This window comes from Pinus tabuliformis, chromosome 7 (assembly GCF_031772625.1).
Source record: "Pinus tabuliformis cultivar Carrire ecotype Pingquan chromosome 7, CPIR1, whole genome shotgun sequence".
NCBI classification, from domain to species: Eukaryota; Viridiplantae; Streptophyta; class Pinopsida; order Pinales; family Pinaceae; genus Pinus; species Pinus tabuliformis.
The window spans coordinates 419507013-419515269 of NC_142293.1; positions in this window are offsets into that span (position 1 = coordinate 419507013).

The window sequence follows — 8257 nt, forward strand, 5'->3', positions numbered from 1 at the left end:
CCCCCCCCTCCCCACCTCCCACTTCGAAAGCGGTTTTGACTTCCGCCCCAACCCGCCTTCCTACCAACTGTTACCTCCACACCCCTTCTTAACCACCATTCCAATCACACAATGTGTCCCTCCTTCTGTCACTCCTTCCAATGGTCCCACGCCATTCACCCACCTATCATGATCTGCCACGTCTGCGACCATTACACTCACCTTTACTGTTCTTCCCATTTACCCGCGCCATTACTAAAATTAATGCAACACTATGACTGTTGATATAACGGTTACACCTGGTCTATGGCCTATTAAACTAAATTTTCACTCGTGTTTAAACACTTTCTTCTATGCCTTATGAAAATTTCTCCTACCTTCTATTTCACGCTCATATCACAGTAGCGTTTAGCGTCCATTGTTCATCTCTAATCAATCTACAGAGCAACTGCCACTGAAAGTTCCTAACATTTGTTGAAAACTCACTGCAGATTCATTCTGTCACATTCTTCCCCCATTCATTATTCTACTGCAATGGCTCCCAAAGTCACCACTGTAGTGAATTCTATGCTTACTCCCCCTATGGATTTAGATGCTCGCTAACAGAGAATACAAGATATCTGAGACAGTGTGATTTTGATCTCTTTGAATTACGTTGTTGGTTTTGGGATAACTACCTCTATCAATCCGATGAAATAAATCTCTGGTAGTCCATACTTCCTTTGTTCACCTTCCCCCAATCTTATTACTTTCCCGAATTCTTCTTAAAATGCCATGCCTCTTACCTTTCAAGTAAGAGGGTATTATTTTCCCCAATGGTGAAATTCTCTTCACTATTACATTTGAGAGCATAAACCAAATGCTGCAGGTCCCCCATAGTGATTCCCTTACCCCTTCTTCCCTTGAAACTTTGAGAGAAATCTATCAAAAGCTCACCTTCCACCAAGAACTATAATTTTTTAAGTTTTCCTCTTAAAAGACTCTCAACTCCCTAAGAAAATACCCCATATCCCTCTTCTATCTTTCCTCAAAGGACCAGACAGATTATCTATGTCTTCTCATCCATTTTTGGTTACTATTCAGATGAATGGGTAGATCAGCGTATTTTAGGCTTTTTATCCACCCTTTCTTCCGAACAAGGACTATGGTCACTTCTTAGCAAATGTAACTCATGAACAATTCCTTCAGTTTCTAACTGAAGGAATGTTCAAGTATTCTTCTATTATCATGTATATATTTATTTACTTTCAAACATATATGTTTCCCTTTGCAATGCATAAGCTTGATCAACAAGGAGTGCCGCAGTCTATTGTCTTTTGGACCTCATTAATCAGAATAAAATCACATGAATCTAGCTTCATAGACTTCATCGATCAATTTTCCTATCCAATAACTTGTTTGCTGAGTGGCCAACAGATTCCAAGGATAGGTGAGGACATTCAGAAACTTTTGTAGCTCAGTGAACAGGTGAAAATAGGGGAATGGTACCTTTACCAATCATTCATAGAAATCATAGTTTATGGTTCGGAACTACCACCTTATAAACTGCCCAAGTACCTTCCATTGAGAATATTTTCCTTCGAGTAGATTAGAAAAATAATTCATTCGGAGAACATTCATTTCATAGGAGCCAAGAAGAAATCTCAGTTCCAAATTAAAACACAAATAGGACCTTTCATCTGCAATAGTAGAGCAGCAGGAGAGGAAGCAGACCTCCTGCTAAAACATATGAATTTCCCTCTCAGTTTCACTTCGTCTTATGACCCCTTTGGTGTAATTTCCAAGTTAATATTGGAACAAAAAAAAACACCCTATGTGCATACTCAAAGGCCAAAAATAGAGAAGTATATGAAGCAGCACACTTCGGTAGAGAATACATTACAGGAGGTCGAAGAGCAAGTACTTTCCATGATAGCTTTAGAGACTCCCATACCCATAGAAAACACAGATAAGAGATGGAGAGACGATGACTCTCCATTAGTTACAAAAGTCTCAACCAAAGAGTTCAAAATATACATAAAGAAGATTAAAACAAGCTCTAAAATAGACTTGCCACAACCGTAGGACACACAAGGTACTATTGTACACTTAGGCTTTCAAACATTTATTTTGGATAGTGGTACCACAGAGTCTCCATCATCCTCGGCTAGTAAGGAGATTCCAGCTACAGTACCTCACACACTTGAGTCATCTACAGAACGGAGGAAGCTAGATATTTCCTAGAGATATAAAGAGACTAAACAAAGGAATGAAGCCATTCATGATAATATCTGTTGTGGGGAAAAATGCCTATGCAGGACGATCCTATCCACCTAAGGTGTGACAGTGCCTTAGCAACAAACAGAAATAGCTATTCTAGTATTCTTCCTTTATGAATTAAGAATGAAGACAGATGGATGGACTAACCGGTGTCTTTCGTTTGTCCCTCGATCTGGTTTCTCTTCCCTTTGAGAGCTCCTAGCTACTTGCCTTCTCGCTCGCCCAGCTTCACCAAGTTCCTGCAAGATCACAAGAAGGGAACACTACACAAAGACATAGATTCATATTCATAACTAGTTCAGGATTAGAAATAAACTAAACATACTAATGCAATCATACATCAAAGACACATTAGCATGTAAGAGAAACTCAAATAGCTTTATTGATGAAATAACAAGGTTCAGGAGGAGATACAACCAAGAGAGTTCCAATCCAGCATCTACCTCCCAGCGAATGAAATCCTTTCTTCACCTCCCTTCAAAGCATAAAGCACCCAATGATTCTGATCTCAAACCAACAACAATTCTTTGCAATATCCGAATTCCAGCCTCTAGATCTCATGGAGGAGAGATCCATATATAGATGTTTGGAGAGAGGATGCGTCAGCATGAGATCTGACTAGTGTCCTCTCTCTCTGTCAGTTCTTGCTTCCACTTGGAGACTAAGAGCCTCTTACTCATCACTTAGTCGAACTCAGCAAGGCAAGTGTCATGGACGAAGATTCTGGAAGCTTCCATAGTCTTTACACCTCGCACAAAGGACCCTGCCATTTGTCATTTCCCGCTCAACGCACCCTGGTAGTGCATTTGGGTGCGTTGCAACACACCTAGCTAGTGTACTGGGGTGCTTTGCAACGCAGGTGGCCAGTGGAGCCACTGAAATGATCATGATTTGACTTATTTTTGAGCAGTTTCTGGTGGAGAACTTCTGTGAATTGTTGTGGTTTGCTGGCCTTGTTCCTCTAAGGGTAGGAACAACATGTTTAGGGACTTTGGATCCCTTGGATTATGGACATTTCATGCTTAGAGCTGTAAGGCACAAAAATGTCTATAATAGTTGCCCCCCTAAAGTATGAGGCCGTTTATCGAGTGAAATGCTTTATTAGGAGGATCCGAAGTTCTTTCAATGCTGGGAGGAGACCTGTAATACAATACAATGCAATACATTATTTTCATACTGTTTTCATGATCTAGCTGAGGCGGGCATTCCCATGCTTAGCTTTATAAATTCATTTTCATGTACATAGGACCGACAATCGTCTGATGATAGACTGATGATTCTGAAAGAGCCATCATCCTTTTGGTAGGATGATTATCTATGCTGCAAAGCTGTTCATTTCCATGTCTTTATTTTCTGAATATATATCGCAGCCCGGATGGATGAAACTAGATCCGGGGTCTTCAATCTCGTCCGATCTTCACTCTAAGTACAAGTCGATCCATGTGAGAGTTGCTCTGAAGTCGAACATGGAAAGACATCGCTTGATTACCAGTCAATGATGTAAACTGTTAACAAGCGCGAGAGGAATCACCGATAATGATGATGACCCTCAAGGTACTGCAGTACAATTCACGTGGTGTGAATAGAGGACCTGGCATCGAACACCACGCAAAATCTTTCGGTCGAAGGTCATTGATGTATACCTGTCGCCGGAACTGAGAAACTTGCCATTGAGGCATGCAAGCTTCAAAGTACTGAAGGGGTTGTTCCTAGATCAACTTCTTGGATAATGAGCTGATGTCGACAAGAAGCAATCTGTCAAAGGAGGGCCTTGATGAATCCCACATCAATGACACGGAACAGAGCTAATTATTTTGATGGAGGTGAAAACTATCTGATGATATATGATTCAGGGTGGCGGTCATGAAAGAGTATAATGTATGGTAGTGGATGGGACACAGGTGACTTCTCTGAACGACTTCTCTTGAACATATGGCAACACTTATGCGATGGATTGGTAGCATTTACCCCAAATATGGATGGTATGGCGAGACCATGGTGATGTGACCAGTGAATCGAACAACTCAACCCGATTGTTGTACGGAGGAAAAGTGTCATGTTCAAGAGCGACTTGCTACCATCAAAGTTTCTTTGAGTTTCTCCCAATTTTTCCCCAGTCATTGCTGACCAGTACCTCTTTATTTTTGTCAAGCTTGAGGAGGATAACATATGCTTGTTCTATAATTTGCCCTTCGGGAAAACCCATCGCTATGTTTTAACGAGCCTAGCGATAGTGAAACTCGTTCTCGTCTAAAGACAAGTTTGTCGCTATTTAATGCTTTTAACGAGTCTAACGACAAGGGTAACTCGGTCCTTTTCATTTTTAGAGAGTCTGAAAAGGTACATAAAGTTAACTCCAAAAGTCCTTTTTTGTCATCTAATCCCTTAAGTCCGAAAAAGTATAAAACAATACAGAAGGGATGGATTTTCGATATCTTTAACGAGCCGAACAAAACAAGCGCTCGATCTTTTTGTGCAATAATCCCTCAGGTCCAAAAAGATTAAAATCTAGAGGAGGGATAGCTCTTCCAGTCACTTTAACGAGCTGGAAGGCCAAAACTCAGCAATCTTTTCATATTTTACGAGTCAGATGAAAAGAGCTTAAAGAAGACTCGTCTTTTGAGGAACGAGTGATAAAAAGGGTAGCAGCTGATTCCAGGGAAGGATTGGAATTTCCAAATCACGGCAGTGTCACAAGGATGGCTAGTGAAATCACTCTTCGCAGCTGTTCCTCAAAATGGGTAAATAATCATATGGAGGTGAATGATCGGCCAATGGAAAAGTGGAGGTGATGGGAAAACACGACCAAGGGTTTAATGGCTGATGATGCTACATTCACGGTGGTTATTTACCGGAATAGTTCATTTTTTTAACGAGCTTAAACGCGGGTGGAAACATTTGCTCGATCTTATGTTTATTTTTTAACGAGCATGAACTATGTGCTAAAACTGCTCGGATCTTGCGTTTATTTTTTAACGAGCATGAACTGTGTGCTAAAACTGCTCGATAGATGGTCTTGCTTTGATTTTTACCATAAATAGCTTTGTTCTTTCAAGAGATAGTACTGTATCTTTGGCTGCTTCATCAAACAAGTTAGAAATAAACAATATTTGCTTGAAAATGAGATTAAAACACTAATATTTTACTTTGAACTACGTGAAAAGCATTTAAAAAGTGTTTTTACCTCTCATTTTACCATTTCATTTGCACTTGGTTTGTTGGAGCTTTGGAGGTGCCTCTTTCCTTTCGATTTTCATCAGCTGATTTCGGGAGATTCTGTGGACGATTCTCGGCGCCGTCTGGACCAGGTAGGAGCTAAACCCGAGCTCTTTCATTTTATGGTTTCCTTTTTGCATTCTCTGCCTCTTTTCCTGTTTTTCTGAGCCCCTGGGGTTTGATGGGGTCGTTCTGCCATCAACGCACCCTATGCCTATCGAAACCTGCGCTGAATCTATGCTAGTATGAAGGCAGTTTGGCATTCAATGCAGGTGGAGCACTCCTGCAGGTGCGTTGGGCGAAAAAGAGGAATTTGTTGGACAGTTTTTGATGAAAATTTTGCGTGTTTCTCATCAAAATCAGGATCTTACTCCTTCTCTTGTTTGTTTTGCAGGGATCTTTGAGCAAAATGACCCTTACATGGCGAGAACGAGAGCATGAAGAAGAGGACATGATTGCCCTACATGATCCAGTTACAGTGAATGCGCTGAGGAACTGTGGCTTGCTGAAGTTCTTCTGCATCTCTAGCATGAGACAGCAGATCAACCTACTGCAATATTTGCTCGATGCTTGGGATCCTGACCACCAAGTTTTCGAGATTAGGGGCAAATCTATCCCCTTGACAGCAGTGGACATCTTTTTCTTGACTGGTTTGTCGAGGCGAGGTGCCCCCATCTCTTTGTCAGGTTCGGTCCGGGGGAGCGATTCTGTGAGAGATTATGTCCGCCAGTATTGTAGGGAAGGATCTCAACCGAGTAAAGACGGCAAGATCATCATCCGCGATGTCACCGACAGGTCCCTCAGGGCTATCCTATTTACTTTTGGTAGGATGGCCGGTAGTGCGTCCCTTCATGTAGCCAACAGGTCCTATATGCAGCATGCCTTAGAATGCCTCCAACTGAAATTGTTCAACTGGTGTGATGCAGTACTTCTGGTGATGAAAGAACAGTTGACCAAGGTAAAGACCGGAAGATTGAAGAACTTTGGGTTTGGTTCTATTTTGACCGCCTTTGCCTTGGAGAAGATACCACTGATGCAGCCTCAGTACATTGCACTTGACTTGCCTTCTCCTACTGAACCACGTATGCAGAGATGGGTTGACCACATGTCTAGGCATGCCAGTCAGTCTCAGATTTCATTTTTTGTTACCTTCTTCAGGTGGTTCGATCACCAGGAGATGGCTTACGCCGAGTATCCATATGCTGGCATGGATTTCTGGGGTGACCCAGATTTAGTACTGCCAGCTGGTGAGCAGTGGGGTGCTATTGGTAAAATCTCTGACCATATCACTGTTTATCATTTTTCTTATAATGTTCTTGTGCTTTATTCTATCAAGACTTTAATCAAACTCATGTGTACATGCAGATGTTGGTCCTGTTGGCCCAGTAGCCCGTCCGAGAGCGCCAGCTGTCGCCCCAGCAGGAGAGGCTGCCGGGAGAGTTATTCTTCGCGATCTCAATGTGGCTGAGACTCTTTCAGCTGTGTAGGAGCAGGTTGAGAGCCTTACTCTTGGTATTCCAGATGTGAGGATTGACGAGTTGCCGTTGCAGCTACAGCGGCATACTATTGGTGTGCCTAGACGATGGACTCGTCTCTTACACATGATCGCACAGGCCGTGACTTGCTATCACGAGCATCATTAGACTAGGGTGCCCCCTAGCATTTTGAGTTTTTGGGTCATATGACTGATTTTGTCTTGATTACAGAACATTATATGTAAACTATAAACAGCTATATACATTTTGATTTTCGGAGTTTTATTTTGGTTTATGTGATCCATATGTGAAACATTGATGATGTTTTTCTTTTTATAAATTTTGCAAATGTCTATCTAACACATAGTTTGCTAATGAGTCGGTTAATGTGTTTAAGTTTCTGGAAATGTGTTGATATTGAATAATATCAAATTGTCTTTCCAAAATCTTAACCCTTAGGAACATGCGATAAATAGCTAGATTTTGAACAGAGTAGATACCAGTGAGTTGCAGTATTACGAGTTGTGAGTCTAGCCTGACGATTAGTCAGCATATACCATGGTTGATGGCATCAGAGAGTAGTTCTATCAACGTGCTATACTCAGCGATGTTATTCGTTGATTGACCAATACATACACCTCTGAAACTTACTAACTCGCCACTTGGATCAAAAATGGCCCAGGCTATGGAAGATAGGTTCCACGAACTATGACTCGCTCCGTCGGCATATCCAACACATGGTTCCAATGGATTTGACATCTGCAATAAATGTAAAAAGTGGATTACTTGACACAAATAAACACTTTAGCGAAAACAAAAGTATAACAAAAGCATACAGGTTACTATTAGGCATAGTAACGCTTGAGGTACAACCCATTACGAGGTTGCGCCAGTGGAATTCCATCGTAATCCATTAACTCGTAGGCTCCTTTTGCTAATACCCTTTTAACAATATAGGGACCCATCCATAAAGACTTAAATTTACCAGCTCCCAATTTATCGGATTCTTGGTCGTAAAGCAAGACCAAGTCGCCTTCTGAGAATACACGGGGTTTGACATTTTTGTCGAACTGCGCCTTGACTCGTTTCTTATGGGCTTCGTTAGCCAAAGTGGCGTCATGACGGGTTTCATCCAATTGGATTAACTCCAAGAAACGAGCCTCTTCTTCTGAAGTTCCGGGGAGGAGATCAATTGCGAGTTTAAGAGACGAGATTTCACACTGGATTGGTAGGACTGCTTCCAGGCCATACACCAGTTGGAAAGGTGTGAATCCGGATTCATTCCTTACCAATGTTCGGTAGGCCCATAAAGCTGAGTACAGGATTAG